The sequence below is a fragment of the Ursus americanus genome, chromosome 30 (genome assembly GCF_024610735.1).
Source record: "Ursus americanus isolate L20-20 chromosome 30, mUrsAme1.1.p, whole genome shotgun sequence".
NCBI lineage: Eukaryota > Metazoa > Chordata > Mammalia > Carnivora > Ursidae > Ursus > Ursus americanus.
The window spans coordinates 32,577,757-32,595,945 of record NC_142156.1 but is presented as its reverse complement, the minus strand read 5'-3'; positions in this window follow the sequence as shown (position 1 = coordinate 32,595,945).

Here is an 18,189-nt window from a genome sequence, read left to right as displayed (position 1 = left end):
GTGGAGATATCAAATCATTTTACACAATGGACGCATATAAGGAGGCCCTCTCTGCAAATTGATCTGACAGAAGGGAAATTCTGACATCTGGTAGCCTGTCAAGGAGAAATCTCATGAGTTATGAGCCAGTTTTTACTAATGCATCCCAAAAGAACACAGGGTTAGGTTCTCAGGGGCTGTGTAGAAATCATGAAATAAACAGGCCCTTTGGTCAAGAGTTTTAGTAAGGATCAGTTGAACCTTTAGTTTCTTGCCTCAATTAATGTATTACAGTGATTGTGTCTCACCCACCCCAGTTGGTACCTATGTCAGCATAGGTATGTCAGCATAGGTAACTCAGATCCCCCTTCAAAGAAATGCTTTTTGCCCCTGCTATTGTGAGGGCTCAATGGTCAACTTCAAGCTGTCAGCAATTTAAGGGTTAACCTCATCTGCAGAGAGTGACATGCTGATCCCAAGCAATCCCACATTCAATGACAGACTTGAAGATATAAATACCAAGTCAGTTGAAATTGCAGCAGAGATACCAACCCAAGACACACCTTCTGCTTGGGGAGCCATATTTGAGAATGCATATTCACCCTAAGGCATAATTAATTAATGGTGATATGCCCTGCACTGAAAAAATTATATGGCTCCTGGTACCACAGGGCACATGTAGAAGAAGTCCCTCTACTCATCACAACTGGTGATCCATTTGGGGAATATGTGTGCTCATTTCCTACAACTCTGAGGGTATGGGTTGGAGGTGAAGATTCCTGTACATGAGTGCATACATGAGAAGACACAGCAAGAGTTCCAATAAACTTTAGTTTCAGCTCCACTGAATCACTTGACACCCTTTATGACAACAGAACAACAGACCAAGAGAGAAACCACCAAATTGGCAGGAACGGTTGAGCCTGATCATCAGGATAGAGTAGAGGGTGCCTGGGTGGCTCAGTCGTCAAACATCTACCTTCAGCAGGGTCCTGGGATCGAGACCCGCACTGGGCTCCCCGCTCTGCTCGGAGCCTGCTTCTTCCCCTCCCACTCCCCCTGCTTGTGTTCCCATTCTCCCTGGCTGTCTCTCTCTGTGTCAAATAAATAAAATCTAAAAAAAAAAAAAAAAGGATAGAGCAGAGAAATTTTTTTGGCTGACATGAATGGTATCCATTGATATGCCTTCTTTGTCTAATTTGGGTGGTAAGTGGATAGATCTAACAATATAGTTCCGAGAAAGACACGGTGACTGGGTTCACACTCAAGTATGAGAATCTGGGTAAGCCCACCTGGGAAGGCACCTCAACTTGCCCAGGTGCTCATCACAGTTGAGGCAAATCTAAAATGGGTGGTGGAGACAGAGAACAATTACCATTGGTTACCTTCTTGAGCCGAACTTCAGCAGCAGGATCTGCATTTCATCCCAATAAATGATCTCTTTCAAGTTTCCATCTGGAAAAGAAGCTAAAACACAGCCAGGAGGAATTGCTCCCAAGACTCATTGTATGAAGCTTGGGGATCTGAGCTTGGGCACAAGGTGGACTGTAATGGATGTAGTGGTGCCCTGCCATAATGCCCCACTCTAGGACTGAACCATGCCTTCTCCAGCAGCTGAGTTTAACCAGCCAACAGGTCTCCCCTGAATCATGCTATGAGACTAACCCTTGTTATGGGTTATGATATGGGTTCATCCAAGCCCACTAATTCTTCCAGGTGCAACTTGCATTCAAAGACTGAATGATGCGTAGTTACCAGGTTCTACGCCTCTCATCCCACTTCAGGACCCTGAGAGGACTTGTCAATTCTAGAGTCCATCAAGGGAGTGTCTACTTTGTTGCAACTACATCACAATCATGCCTCCTTCACTCCTCCATATCTGGTTGCCCTGGGAGAGTTCCCCATAATCCTTGTGGACAAACTTGCCATCTCAAAGTCAGGAAATTACTGTGACAGAGTCTGATCGCTCAGAAAATTCAGGCCAGAGAATGGCACCTCCATCTACTCTCCAGCTGAGGGGAGGTGGAGTGGAGAGCCCTAATGGACAGGGAGAATGTCATGTGCCATCCATGCCCTTGTGGGTAGTAAACACGCAGCTTATTTATGGGAGGGTCAGGAACGCCTATGAAACGTATCTGCAGCTAATCAAGGGTAGTGGTACAGGCATATCTTATTTTACTGCACCTTGCTTTATTGTACTTCACAAATATTACATTTTTACAAACTGAAGTTTTGTGGCAACCCTGCATTCTGCAAGTGTCTCAACACCATTTTTCCCAATATGTGCTCACTTCATGTCTCTGTGTCACATTGTGTTAATTCTCAGAATATGTCAAACTTGTTCATTGCTATTAATTCGTTCTGGTGATGTGTGATCAGTGATGCCTCATACTGCTGTTGTAACTGTCCTGGTGCACCACAAACCCTGCCCATGCAAGATGGCAAACTTAATTAAAAAATGCATTTTGATTGCTCCACCAACCAGCCATTCCTCCATCTCTCTCCCTCCCATCGGGCCTCCCCATTTCCTGATTCAGAACCATATTAAAATTAGGTCACTTAATAAACCTACGACGGCCTCATGATGCTCAAGTGAAATTAAGAATTGCACATTTCTCACTTTAAATAAAAAACTAGAAGTGATTAAACTTCATGAGGAAGACATGTCAAAAGCCAAGAGAGGCTGAAAACTCAGTCTCTTGTGCCAAACAGTTAGCAAAGTTAGGGGGGCGGGGAGCCTTGAAGAAAATTAAAAGTGGTATTCCAGTGATACACAAATGATAAGAAAGCAATACAGCCTTATCCCTGATCTGGTGAAACTGAGAGTGGTCTGGACAGAAGATTGAACCAGCCACAACATTCCCTTAAGCTAAAGCCTAACCCGGAGCAACCCCAACTCTCTTCAATTCTGTGAAGGCTGAGAGACATAAGGGAGCTACAGGATAAAAGTTTGAAGCTAGCAGAGGTTGGTTCATCAGCTATAAGGAAAGAAGCCATCTCTATAATATAAAAATGCAAGGTGAAGCTTGTTGAGATGACAACAGAGGATGGAGAATATCACACAAACTTACTTCTAAAGCAGCAGCAGGCTTTGAGAGGACTGACTCCAACTATGAAAGAAGCTCCACTGAGGGTAAAAAGATGGTAAATAGCATCGTGTGCTACAGAGAAATCATTCATGGAAAAAAAGTCAATCGACATGGCAAATTTCATTATTGTCTTATTTTAAGAAATTGCCACACTCCAACCCTTAGCACCCACCACCCTTATCAGTCACCAGCCATCAACACTGAGGCAAGACCCTCACCAGCAAAAAGATGACGACTCATTGAAAGCTCACATGATGGTTAACACTTCTTAGCAACAAAGTGTTTTTTAATTAAGGTAATTAAGAGATTTGGATTTGCCTTATGGCAGGTGACTCAGAATGATGTCACTGATGTCACAAAACAAACTGCTGTGAGCCTAGACCCTGAAAAATCCAAGGGTGTCCCAAAACACCCTTGATTCCGACACCAATTGCAAGCTCCACAGTTCCTGAGACCACCTCAGTTTTGGTAATTCCCTAGATGGACCCAGATAACTCACTGAAACCTGTTGCATCCATAGATATGGCTTATTATAACAAAAAGATGCAGATTAAAATCAGCCGAAGGGGAGGCACATGGGCTGGGGCCAGGAGGATTCAGCAAAAGCTTCCAGTTGTCTTCTGTCAGTGGAGTCATATAGGCAATGTTAACTTCTCCTGGCACCAGTGCATGATACTATGCATGGAGCACTGCCAACCAAGAAAATTCACCCAACGTGGGTACCCACAGTGGGGAGGGCGGGGTAGTGTGCTTAGTCTTACAGACTTGCTTGACCATTCATTCAGCTGACTTTAGTCTCGTCCAAATTCACGGTAAAAGCTTTAACCCTCAATCTTTGGTGGTTTTCTTTCTTAAAGTTCTCTAAAGTAAATTATCAAAATTTGACTTAAACCAGCTGTTTATCCAATATAAGGTTCAAATTCATGACCTCAGTAGAGTCATCTGGTCATGAAACAATTCCTTTAATCACTCAAAAGACTCAGATAAGAAATTAAGACTAGGTAACACTACAATTGACACTGGGATGGCATCTCAACAACTGGAGAAGGAATGAGCCAAGAAAAGACAAGCAATGAATGTAGAATGGCTTGGCAAATACAGTTGCAATGTCAAAAAGGTAAATCAATAGTTATTTGTTAAATAATGAGACCACACAGCCTCAGCACAAGGACGCCAGCAGGGGACACTGTGGATCTTCTCAGAGGACTGGCAGGAACTCAAGTGGTTCCAATTTAATGGACCCTGAACAGTTGTTCACTGGCCTGTGTAAAACCTCAGAGCAACTGTTACCTCCCAAGGAGTAAATCCATGGCACACAGCCACCCCTGGCCTGCCCCCTGCCCCCTCCACCCCACCCCACCCGTCACTGTAGCTACTGTCAGGGTTGAGGACCTATGCAGTGGACAGGGTGGTAGAGGGCTCAGATTTGCATAACGCAGCATTCAAACACACCCCCTGCCCACAGAAGCTCAGTAGGAGATAAAGAGCCATCAGAGAGTCTAGCCTCAGCTCTGGGGCAAGGGGTCCTTCCAAAGTCTAAATCATGGCCTGGACTCCTCTCCTCCTCCTCCCCCTCCTCACCCACTGCCCAGGTTCGTGGAGATTTCAGAGGCCAGCCTTTGGAGGGATTCCTCTGCCTTAATTCTTCATTCCTAACATGGGTCTCTTTTCATTTCAGGAACCAGTTCTGAGGCTGTGGTGACTCAGGAGCCCTCCCTGACTGTGTCCCCAGGAGGGACAGTCACTCTCACCTGTGCCTCCAGCACTGGAACAGTCACCAATGCTCACTATCCATACTGGTTCCAGCAGAAGCCTGGCCAATCCCCCAGGACATTGATTTTCAACACAAACAGCAAACTCTCCTGGACCCCTGCCCGATTCTCAGGCTCCCTCCTTGGGGGCAAAGCTGCCCTGACCCTCACAGGGGCCCAGCCTGAGGACGAGGCCGAGTACCACTGCTGGCTTGTACATGATGGTGTTAGGCACAGTGGTAGGTTCAGACGAGAAACCAGGACAAAAACATGCCCCAGCCCTTGTGATAAAGAGATCACATGATCAGACGCACCAACCCTCAAGCAGCCTAAATGTGGACCATGTATTGAAGCTGAAGGGAAGGGTCTGGATTGACTCTTCTAACTACCTTAGCCCTAAAGCAGAAGAAATACATGAATGATTTAGAAGGAACTGATTCAGGAAAAGCAAAACCCAATTATTTCATAACCCAAAAGGAATAGTAACAGCTGGGTCAGATCTAAGGGCTGAGATCAAACACATTTCTTCCTAAAAGGAGCATCCTGCATGATGTACTTTCCTGGCTAGGTGCAAAGAGAAGAAACACTCTGTATATACTAGCATTTATGTAATTGGGTTACATTTAATGCAGCATTCATGTATAAAATCAAAAATATTAAAAATTACCAAGTTTTCCAAAAAGGTCCTTTATGCCACAACTTTACTAATACCAATATAACTACAATCAATGTAAACTACACTTCTGAATTTGAATGTATTCTTTAATTTTTGTTCTCAATGTTTCCACAATTGTTATCAAAACTTGCACTCATATTTCTGCATTTTATATACAGCTCCTGCCATATAAGATTAATGTAGTAACTTCCCATTTATTAAAAAGTATACAGGGGCACCTGGGTGGCTCAGTCAGTAGATTGAGCATCTGACTCTTGATTTCAGCTCAGGTCATGAGCTCAGGGTCCTGGGATGGAGTCCCATGTTAGGCTCCTCGCTCAGCAGGAAGTCTGCTAGAGATTCTCTCCTTCCATCTCCCCTTGCCCCTCCCCCCTCTAAAATAAATAAATAAATCTTTAAAACATACATATAAAGATTTGAAAGACTGCTTATTATTATTTTGATTTGAGTGTTGATGCAATATTATAGGATTTAGGTAATTCCAAATCTTTACTAGCCAAATAAAGGAGTGCTGTTACATAATTAATCTTATTATTAATAAAACACTCCTGGTCATTTCTGTGGATTTTGTGAGATCAGGGGGAGACGCCTGCCATTGTCAATGGGAAGCCTCAAGTCATTACTCCTGACTATACAATGCACCAAAGAGGAAAACAGGAAGTTAGTAACTGCACATGTCTGTTGGAAGCAGAATAGTTTGAGACATGTGGGACAATGCATAGCCAAGACCACGCCATTATCTTTGAGCCTGGATTAGACCAGTGTCTCTCAAACTTCACCTGAGGATCCTGTAAAATGTGGATTCTGGTTCAGTGGGCCTGGAGGGAGGGCAGAGACCACATTTCTAAAAGCTTCCTGCCCCACAAATCCACATATATGTTTTAATAATAGGAAATCTATATGAGTAGTATAAATAAAGAGAATCATTGGCAGACAAGAACCTAAGAGAAATCTCTGACATAAAGAACTGAGTTTGCATTATAAAAGCGCTATCCTACCCCCTACCCTGGCCCTCCCTGCATGGATCCTGCCAAGAGAACAGACGCCCCTCTTTCTTCAAGAACAAAAAACAAAAGCAAACAAACAAACTAAAAAAACTGAACTCTGGAGCTCCTGCTGAATCTCCCTCTTGGTTTGAAGTGCAGACTCTTCCCTACCTCTGATTCAGACTTCTCTTTCTAAGTTCATGGCCCTCTCTCCCTTTCCTGCCGCCCTTCTCTCCTGTCCCTCCGCAGTTAATTGCCAAGGCCTTTATAGCAGGAAAGCAACTGCCGTTGTCCAGATCTTTACTACTTGGAAGCGGACACTGACATTCCTTCCTCCTTTAGTGTCTCTATTCCCTTACTTCTGAAGAGCCCTAGGTGTGCTTATTCTCTTTTGTTCACTTCAGCCAGTACCTTCTCCTTCTACTTCCCTGCCCCCCCCCCATTTCCCAGTGAATACAGTGAACCACACAAACATGTTAATTTATCTTCCCAAATACTCACCACTCTGCCCTAGGTGCTGATCTATGAGGAATCAAGTAGGAAGAGAAACTTGGATATGAGCAGCCTGGGAAGAGGGTCTGATGGTTGAACTCTTAGCTGGGAAACCAGACTCCTGTGGCCCTGTCTCTGCTTAGGTGCCCGTTTGTGCTTAGGGGCCCAGCAGCTATGTCCTCCCAGAGTCACTAGGGAGTCACGGACCATGCCCTCCCCACCTCCAAACAGCTCCACCTCAAGATGAATGGCTGACTCCATGCCCCATGTGAGGAAGCACAACCAGGGGTAGCAGAATATATTTACAGAATCCTCTCCCTCCCCAGTGGTTGGGGAGGAAATAAGAGAGACTGGGGGCTGTTTGCCAGCTCTGTGACTTGAGAAACAGAATTCTGGGGTATCTGCACTTGCGGCTTGGACCTTTTTGTTCTTAACCTTACTCACTGCCCCAGTGCGTGGAGACTGGGCATTAGGAGCTCGCACTGGGAGGGTCTAGGGCTCTGTCTTGCTTCCTTGGTCCACTGACCTGCCTCACTCACCTCCTGTCACTCTCCCATCTGAACATTTAAATTTATTGAACACCTACTATGTGCCAGGCTCAGGTCCATGGCTCCAGATACAGCATTGACAAGATAGATAGGGTCCCTATCCTCATTGGGCTAACACCTTGTGTGGCTGACAAAGGGACTCATCACTTTCCTTCGTTCCTATTCACTGAGATTTATTTGAAAAGTCACTTTTCATATGGCGAGAAAGAGCTGGTTACTTGCTATTGAGTGAAAGCTCTGAGAGGGTCCCAGAGTATCCTACAGAGCACACAGGGTGCCTTTGGGATGCACTTACACACTCAAGGAGCTCTTTGTAAGAAGAGCTCAGTCATACCTTCTTTGTCCCACAGAACTGTGGCTGCATGTCCCACTCTCCCTAGCTCTTGGTGGACACGTAACAAAGTCCTAGCAAATGAAGAACAATCTCACTATTCTATAGGACTTCTGGAAGGCTTTTTTTTTTTTTTTTTAAGATACATTAGCTTTGGGCGCCTGGGTGGCACAGCGGTTAAGCGTCTGCCTTCGGCTCAGGGCGTGATCCTGGCGTTGTGGGATCGAGCCCCACATCAGGCTCCTCTGCTATGAGCCTGCTTCTTCCTCTCCCACTCCCTCTGCTTGTGTTCCCTCTCTCGCTGGCTGTCTCTATCTCTGTCAAATAAATAAATAAAATCTTTTAAAAAAAATAAAGATACATTAGCTTTGCTTTTGTTGTATCTATATAAGCTCCTACTGGACAGAGCCTTAGGCAGATATCAACTACGCCTTCTGGAAAAAATGTTAAAAAGCAATTATCTTGGGACGCCTGGGTGGTGCATTCTGTTAGGCATCCAACTCTTGGTTTCAGCTCAGGTCATGATCTCGGCGTTGCGAGATCGAGCCCAGCATCGGGCTCTGCACTTGCTGCGGAGTCTGCTTAAGACTCCCTCTCCCTCTGTCCTTCCCCCTCCTCTCTCGAATAAATAAATCTCAAAAAAACCAAAACCAACCAAACAAACAAATCTAAGTATCTGAATACCAGACAGTGAAGAAAATGCAGGAAGGTCCTGGATGGAAATTAACATTTTTTAATGGGTATGGTAAAACAGAGTTCCCAATTTTTATGGCTTTTAGACTGGAGTTAGCATGAATTGGCATGGATAAAACTCCTAAAGTAAACCCACAGTCTGTGTTGAAGAAGCAATCAATTGACAGACTTCGGGGAACCACAGCCACTGGAAAGGAAGGGAGGAGTGCTGTAAAGAAGAGAGCCACAGAGGGGGAAACTGATATTTGTGCATAATTTCTGCCTAAATCTCCAGCTCATTTCTGAACAAGGCATGTGGTTAGGTATTTCCCAAGAAGCCTAAATAAGGACAAAAGGATTGACTGAGATTTGAGTTACCTACCATCCAAGAGACAGGGTCTTCAGTGTGAACCCAACCAAAATTTTGCCTGTTCTAAAAAATCAGAATTACTGGGACACCTGGGTGGCTCAGTCAGTTAAGTGTCTGCCTTTGGCTCAGGTCATGATCCCAGGGTCCTGGGATGGAGTCCCGCATCGGGCTCTCTGCTCAGTGGGGAGCCTGCTTCTCCCTCACACTGCCTCTCCCCCTGCTTGTGCTCTCTCTCTATATATATAGGACAAATAAATAAACAAAATCTTTTAAAAAATCAAAATTTCTTAGAGGACTATAATGGATCTGACATCAATGCAATATAACATTCATAAAGTTCTGAATACAATCTCAAATTATTCAGCATCAAAGAAACATGGTTAGTGAGTCTAAGGATCTTAAGTTGGTGGAGGAAAAGTGCAAAAAGTGCTGTGACAAGAGGGGCGCCTGGGTGGTCAGCTGTTAAGCGTCTGCCTTCAGCTCAGGTCGTGATACCAGGGTCCTGGGATGGAGCCCTGCATCGGTCTCCCTGCTCAGCAGGGAACCTGCCTCTCCCTCTCCCACTCCCCCTGCTTGTGTTCCCTCTCTCGCTGTCTCTCTCTCTGTCAAATAAATAAATAAAATATTTTTTAAAAAAGTGCTGTGACAAGAGGACAGTAACACACAGAGAGGTTTGTTTGGGTGGCACTTAGCAAGGTCGGGTGAACAGGGAAATCCCTCACAGCTATAAACCTTCCAGAAAGTGTGGCACAGGGCCAACACCCAGAAAAAGAAGGCAAAGGGTTCCCAGGTAGGAAGAGAATCAGAGAAAGGCTCATGTGTCTAGGGGAGGCCATTCAGCAGCACAGCCTCCAGGTCAGACAGCTGTAAAGCAGTTTGGGGTCTTTTATAGAGCAAGGATTTTTCTTATCAAGGTTATCAGATGTCGAGTGCAGTTTCATGGGGCATGCAAAGCAGACAGGCTCCACATGGCAAGATACATGCTCATTTGGTCTATATTTAAAGCAATTGGTTGTGTAAAAAATTGATTTTGTGCAGGCAGGGAAATGGCCACAGTCTGCACTGAAGAAGAAGAAAAAAGCGTAGGGGCCAATACATTGAGCCTGTCTTTAATCTATTTGTATAAAACTGGATTCTAACAAGTAGAATGCAGAAGTGATGGGATGCTCACACTGATAAAAAGCTAGTGGCCTGTCTTGGCTGCTCTCTCTTGCTTTCTCTTGGGTCACTTGTCCTGTGGGAAGCAAGACACCCTGCCCAACACAACCTCATGGAGAAGCCCATATGGGAAGCTACCAAGGTCTGCCAATAGCCACAAGAGAAAGAAGATACTAGTACTCCAAACAAGCCTTCCGTTGTCTGTGGCTCACTAGTGACAGCTCACCCACAACTAAACACTAAGTGCTTTAGCAAACTCTCAATTCTTTTTGGTTCCACTCCCAGTGCCCAACCCACAGCATCCTCACATCACAGGTACTGTTGATTATTTTAGGTCCGGGTTGGTATGAATATGTTCTTTTATTCTTCCTTTCTTCCCTCCCTTCCTTCTTCCCTTCCTCTCTCTGCCTATCTTCCTTCTTTTTTACCTTCTGCCCTCACTTTATTAGACAATAAATCCATGAGTTAATTCCTTATACCTTATTCCTACATCTCTTGCACTTCTTCACGTGCTGATCTAGTTCAACAAGTATTTATGAATACCCGCTGTGAGTCAGGCCACGTTCTAGGCACAGATCAATGACCTCATGGAGAATATGTTTTCAGAGAGGGCAGAAAGATAAATTGTGTAGTACGTTAGAAAGTGGTAAGTGCTGTGGATAAAAATAAAGCAGAGAATGGGAATAAAGAATGACATGAAGATACAATTTTAAATAATCTGATCAATAGGCCACACTAAGATGATAATTGTACAAAAATTTGAAGAGGTTGGGAGGAAGCTATGCAGGGCATGGAGGACCCTTCTAAGTCTTTTGGTGCAGAAAATCCTCTCAAATCCTTTGTTTCCATTATTTTTCCTTATTTTATCTTCAAGAACATTACACTTATTCTAAATCTTGATGTTCTAGGGGCACCTAGCTGGCTCAGTCCGTAAAGGATGCAACTCTTATCTCAGGGCCTTCAGTTCAAGCCCCATGTGGGGCGTGGAGCCTACTTAAAATTTAAAAAAAAATTGAAAAAAAATCTTGATGTTTTATCTCATTAGTTCTAACTCACGTTAAAATGTTGAGTTGATGCCTCTTTTTCTATAGTGTATATGTTTCTATATGTCTTTTCATTTTTGTGACCATTCTACAGGGGTATCAGCTATTTAGGTTAGAAAGGTGTAAGGAGAAGGCACTGAAGTGTTACTTCTGTCAATTTAAGTAAGGAGGAGTGATCTGCTCAGGAACAGAGCCCAGGGCTTATTCTGTTGGTTTTGCCCCATTTGGGTGACTGTAGACCCCATGCCCTGTCTCCCTTTCTCTCCTGAGATTGCTTTTTACGACCTGTTCGTCTTTTTTCCTTGTAAATTTAGGGCGTAGAGGAGGATGAGTGAAGGAAGAAATACAGAAACACTGCCTGCTGTGCTGCTGATCCCTGGTGCCCCATTGTTAGGCTGCAAATCCGTTTGGCCTGAGCTGGGTTTTTGGGTTTTTTGTTTCTTATCTCTCAGTGGTGAAGTACAAGCAGCAATCCAGCCAGGATAGCAAGGCGGAGGGAGGGGGGGGGGGGGAGAGAAAAGAGCTTAACTCAAAAGCTATTTTCCAATTCTTGCTCTCGCAAAGAAGCCTGGTCCTCTAAGTCCTTTGCCCCAAGATGATGCTTTCTAGATGTAAACAAGGTCTCTATGCCCCGATTCCCCACCCAGTCCCTCTTCCCTTTAAAACAAAACAAAACAAAAAAGAAACATTTCCACGGATTGGTGCTTGCTCCTCTCTTCTGAGGTCTTTCCATGGAGGAGTGGGGGTTGTGCTTTGCTATTCTACACACACACACACACACACACACACACACACCTATTCACTTTTCAGACCTCTGCAGAAGGTCTTCCCTGTCTGTTACCTCCTCAAGTGCTCTGGTTAATGATGCCAGGAAGGAGCTTCTAATCGACAACTTCATGGTACATTTTACTTTTCATCTAACTTTCCCCCTTACTATCCGTTAAATGTACTGACATCTTCCTTCTTGAAAATATCTTTTACTTTAAGTCCCATGAGAGGGCTCTCTTCTACTTGTCTCTTTCAACTTCCCTCACTCTCCTTTTCCTTTCCTTCTTTCCAAACCCACCCCCTGTATTTCATGTAGTGTTTTCCTAAACTACAAGTATGATCCTGACACCTCTCCCTTCAAAAGTCACATACACAATCTAAGACATGAAGTCCAAAAGCCTAACTGAGATATTCTCAGACCTTTCCAGCATCTGTGACCCAAATTCTCAGCCCCGCACTTCAGTCCAGCCAAGTCAACTTACTTTGAATTATTTGGATAACACATTTCTTTCTTATCCCTAATACTTTATGTAGGATGATCTCTCATCCAGAATGCACCATCTGACCAACCCCCACTCCTCTGTCCAGCACCCCCATTATGTCTGTCTCCATGCTAGTCTTTCTGAAGGTCCAATTTCATTCAGATTTTTACCTCCTCTGGAAAGTGTCCCTTGACTTCTCCAGACAGATTTACCCCACTTATTCATGTGTTATGATAACGTATTTTCTGAGCTATGTATTTTTCCCAGTCTCTTCTCAAATAGACTCTAAATTCAAGAGGGTGGAATTTGTTTTCAAGTCATCTTCTGTTTGTAATAAAAATTTTACGAAGTTGAATGAATGGAGGAATGAATACTTAAATCCTTTAGTTTCCAAAGGCTCTATCACATCAGCACCTCCATGACTGTAATCATCCTGACGTACCCCAGGAAAATCTAAACAATCATAGCCTCTAATTTCAGAGATGGTCCAGAAGTGGTTGTGCTGCAAGACTATAAACCCTTTCATGACAGGATCTGTTACCATTCTGCTCCCTGATATGTTCTTCCTGGTACCTAGAAGAATGTCTCCAGTACAGGAGCCGATGACTTTTCATCCAATGACTGAACTCAGGCATGAATATATTCTTGAGTGGAAGGTTCCCCCTCAAGATACGCCCATCAATTATTTTAGCAGGAAACTCTGCCTATAAGGGTGAAGAAAGAATCCAGGACTAGGTGTGTGAATCCTGGGCCTGGGAAAAAAACATTTCTTTTGTGCCATCCTCAAAATATCTTAACATACAAGTCTTAAAAAGGCCTCATCAAAAATGACAGTAGTCAGGGCCTATGAGTGGTTCCAAGTGTTTATTTCATTCTTCTAATCTTTGTGTATTTCCATCACTGTCAGCAATTAACATGTGTTTCTTCCGTGATAAAAGATTTTTGACAAAACTTCAGAGATGGAGAGACCACATTAGGGTTGCCAGGGAACAAAGATGGGAGAGGTGTGCAAATATAAAGGGGTAGCATGAGGTGATCCCTTTGTCATGCTGGAACAATTCTGTATCTTGACTGTGGTGAAGGTTACACAAATGTAAACTTAAGATAAAATTGTATAGAACTACTTACAAACACATACCACACACACAAAAATGTATGCATGTAAAATATGGTGAAAAGTAGACAAGGTCTGTAGTCTAGTTAACAGTACTATACCAACTTCAAGTTCCGGTTTTGATATTGTTTCATGTATGTTAGATGTCACCAATTTGGGAAGCTGAACGAAGGGTACTCGGGACTCCATGTACTATTTTTGCAACTTCCTGTGACTATATGATTATTTTAAAATAATTTTTATGGAAAGTTTTTTTAATTTCTGTTTTTCAAGAAAATATAATCCAAAATTTGGAAATGCAACAAAAAGGTAATTGTATGACTCTGGAATGTCACACTAGAGATTTTTTTAAATGGTCCCATCTGACCTTAAAAAATTGTTTAATTTTATTTGTCTAAGGATTGATTAGGGCCCAGATATTTTATAACTGGTACATTTACATTAGCATATAGAAAACACATTAGAAGTAAAATACAAAAGATAATCCCAAGGGTTATAGTTTTAGGATTTCTAACCAGCTTTGTATTTAATTTAGCAGATCTACTTTAGCTATCTTATTTCAACATTTTCCCACTGACTATATAAACACAACTCTGAAAATAAATAAAATAAAATAATAAATAAATGTATGTATGTATGTATGTTACTCTGTATGTCCTTATTGAATCAGCTTTGCATTCTGGTTGTTCCTTCATTAACGGAATACATAAATTAGGCATGTGCTCACTGTTTATATAATAACTATGTTTTCAGTAATATGAAAATTATGCTTTCACAGTACATGAAAGTACCACTGAAATGTGTTTACCTCATGAAAAATCCCTGGGATAGTCCCTATGTCAAAGAACAACATGACAAGCATGCTTTCTAGATCCTTTATGTTTCCCTGAACTTCATGGTTCATGAAGTTTTAATTGATACGTAGAAAATAGTATTCATTTTCAGAGCTTGTACATGCCAAAGCCTGATGACCTAACACGTCTACTGTTCAAACAGAAATACTTGCAACTTCTCCCAGAAAGTGCCAACTTGTGCTGTCATATTTTAATGACTTATTACATAAAAAGTAAAATATATGTTATTAGAAACTTCGTTCTTAAAAAGCCATTAAGATGTTACCAACGAAAGTCTGTGAAACATTTTTATGGAAGGGACCAATCTCATCTAATGTTCCTCACTGAGGTGAATCCTGAGTTAAATCTGATATTTCATTTTGTTAAAAAAAAAAAGTGAGAAAGACATAAAAATTGGAAAGGAAGAAGTAAAAACTGTCTCAATATTTTTAAGATATTAAATATCTCCAAGTTGGAATAGACATGCAAACCAATCTCAAAATTGCAATGGGTTGGCAGAAATGATTAAATGATTTTTAACTTACGTGGAAATCTAAAGGACCTAGAATAGCCCTAGTAATCTTGAAACTTTCTACAAAGTTATAGTAATCAAGACTGTGTGGTATGGGTGTTTTAAAAATAAACCAACACTTTATACTGTATTGTATACTTTAAATTTGCTAAGACAATGTATCTTAAGTGTTCTCACCACATGGGGCACCTGGGTGGCTCAGTCCTTAAGCATCTGCCTTCGGCTCAGGGCGTGATCCCAGAGTCCTGGGATCGAGCCCCATGTCAGGCTTCTCCATTCAGAACCTGCTTCTTCCTCTTCCACTCCCCCCTGCTTGTGTTCCCTGTCTCTCTGTCAAATAAATAAATAAAATCTAAAAAAAAAATTTTTTTTTAAAGTGTTCTTACCACGTACACAAAAAAAGGTAATTATGTGAGGTGATAGATGCATTAATGAACTTAATCATGGACATCTTTTCACAATGTATACATATTACCAAATCATCACACTGTACACTTTAAATACATATAATTTTATTTGTCAATTATACCTCAATAAAGTTGGAGAAATAAACAAATAAACCAACATATTTAGAAGTGTTACAAGTTACAAGCGTGACTACTTGATTTTTCAACAAAGCTACCAATGAAAGCCAAAGGAAAAAGTGCTTTTAATAAATGTTACTAGAATAACTGGATATTTGCATTAGAAAAGGAAAAAAGGAACTTTGACCCCCTACCTCATATCAAACACAAAATTAATTCAATACGGATTATGGACCCAAATGTGAAAGAAAAAACAATAAAGATTTAGAGGGAAAAAAAAGAGAGAGAGAGAGAGAGAGAGAATATTTTTATAAGCTTGCCATGGGCAAGGCACAAAGATACCAAGGATATGAGGGGAAAAAATGATAAATTGGACTTCATAAAAAGTAAACCTTGTGGGGCACCTGGCTGGCTCAGTTGGTAGATGCGACTCTTGATCTCAGGGTCATGAGTTCAAGCCCCATGTTGGATATAAAGCTTACTTTAAAAAAAAAAAAAAGTAAAAGCTTCCTCTCATCCAAAGATAACAGGAAGAAGGTGAAAGGCAAGCTACAAGTTGTAGGGGGGAAAAAATCAAAGGAATTAAAACAATATTTGTTAGTTGAATGAATAAACAGATGATCCTTCATTCTCCCTATTTCCCATCACCTCACTGTTCACATTCTCTTGAAGAAGCCCCCATGAAGCCTTCATATGGCACTATGCATTCCCTCAGAAGTAAGCACAGTCTGAAACAAACTCAGAGCTCCAAATTGAAAGGGTTCTGGACTCAATGGCCCACGTAAAAGATTGCTTCATCAGGTAAACTTGTTCCCTGGCAAGGGAACTGCTTTTTGAGCTGAGGACACAGTTGAGGGACTAGCAAAGGGAAAGATAGGCACAAGTACCACACACATATCCTTCACCCAGGGTATTCAGAAGGGAATAAAAGAGCCAATAGAAAGCTCAGCATCATCTAAGAAGCCAGTAGATCCTTGGGATGACTGCATCATGGCCTGGGTCACTCTCCTTGTCTTCCCTCTACTCATTCATTGTCCAGATCCCTCTGCTCCTGTTCTTCATTCCTGTGTCTGTTTTCAGTTTCAGAGACCAGTCCTCAGGCTATGGTGACTTAAGAGCCCTTCTGGCCATCCCCAGGAGGCACAGTCACTCTTACCTGTGACCCCAGCACTGGAATAGTCACTAATGGTAAATATCCACATTGATTCCAGCATAAGTCTGGACAAACTCCCGCAACACCGATTTATGACAAACACAACAAACACTAATGGACTCCCACCCAGTTCTCATGCTCCCTCCTGGGGTCAAAGCTGCTCTCAGCTTCTTGGGGTCCCAGCCCGAGGAAGAAGCTGAGTACTATTGTATGCTGGTGTATCCTGGTGCTTGGCACAATAAAAGACCCAGATGAAGAATAGTGCCATGAACCTGCCACCTGGCTGAGCCTGAGTCAACATAGTATCGATCTGACTTAACTATCAAATGAATAGATATTTTAGCTCACCAGGAAACCTAAATGTTGGTTACTTATATGGGACAAAAGTCAAGGGAAGGGGACTAAAATGATTCAGTGAATGTTTTGGGAGAAAGTGGATATAGGAAAAACAAAACCCAAATATTTTGTCAACTCATAGGGCACAATAGAAGCGGTACTAGTTGAAGAGTTTATGATCAATTCCTGCCCTCTCACCCTGCCCCCCCCTCAAGAATGTAAGATATATTTCCAACAACTAGTTGGAGCAAAGAAAATAAGCCCCTCATTTTATAAGAGTAAAATTTTCAAAACAATGCAAGCTCACTGCATAAAATCTGGAAATATTTTTAAGGAGTACTTGTTCCTACCCCATAAAGACCAAATAGTTCAGAAGTTGGATTACTATCAAAGTTACTCTTTTAGCCTTTTATCCTTCAAGTATTTTCTCCATAGTCAAAATCACAATGTATACGAAACTTTGTATCCTGCCAGTTTTACTTCATACTACTGCAATCTGTCTTTAATAAATATGTGTATATATGTGTGTGTATATAACTATTAAACAGAAGTACCAAAGCATTCAATTTTTGAGCAATTATTTCTACTTCCTGTAAGTATAAACTAAAATCTTGGAGTTTCTTGTATGCTACATTTTTGATATATACACATTATTCCATGAATTTTTACTGAATTTGTAAAAGCTGTCTATGAAAGAGTACGACATTAGTGCTTTTTTATTCACATTTTAAAATAACTTCCAGAATGATTTATAACAATTGGCACTATAACCATATTCTCATTGGCAATAGACATTATACTTTCTAGACCATTAATCAATAAGATACCATTGTTTAATTTCCATTTCTATGTTTACCATTATTTTACATTTATTTATTAAGTAGCTTTATTTCTTCTTTGTGAAATAGCCAGTTTTTTTTTCTTTACAATAATTTCACATTAGTGCCTTAGAGATTGCTCTTAGTAATATTTAGAAACACTTCAAAAAAAGGGGCACCTGGGTGGCTCAGTGGGTTGAGCATCCAACTCTTGATTTTGGCTCAGGTCATGATCTCAGCGTCCTGAGATCAAGCCCCGCATCAAGACCCTCATCAAGCCTTGCATCAGGCTCTGTACTCAGTGTGGAGTCTGCTTGTCCCTCTCCATCTGCTCCTCCCCTACTCACATACGTTCTCTCTCGCTTTCTAATAAATAAATAAAATCTTAAAAAAAAAAAAAAGAAACACTTCATGGGATGCTTGTGTGGCTCAGTCAGTTAGGCATCTACCTTCCGCTCAGATCTGGGATCAAGTCCCACATCGGTCTCCTTGCTCAGCAGGGAGCCTGCTTCTCCCTCTGCCTGCCTCTCCCCC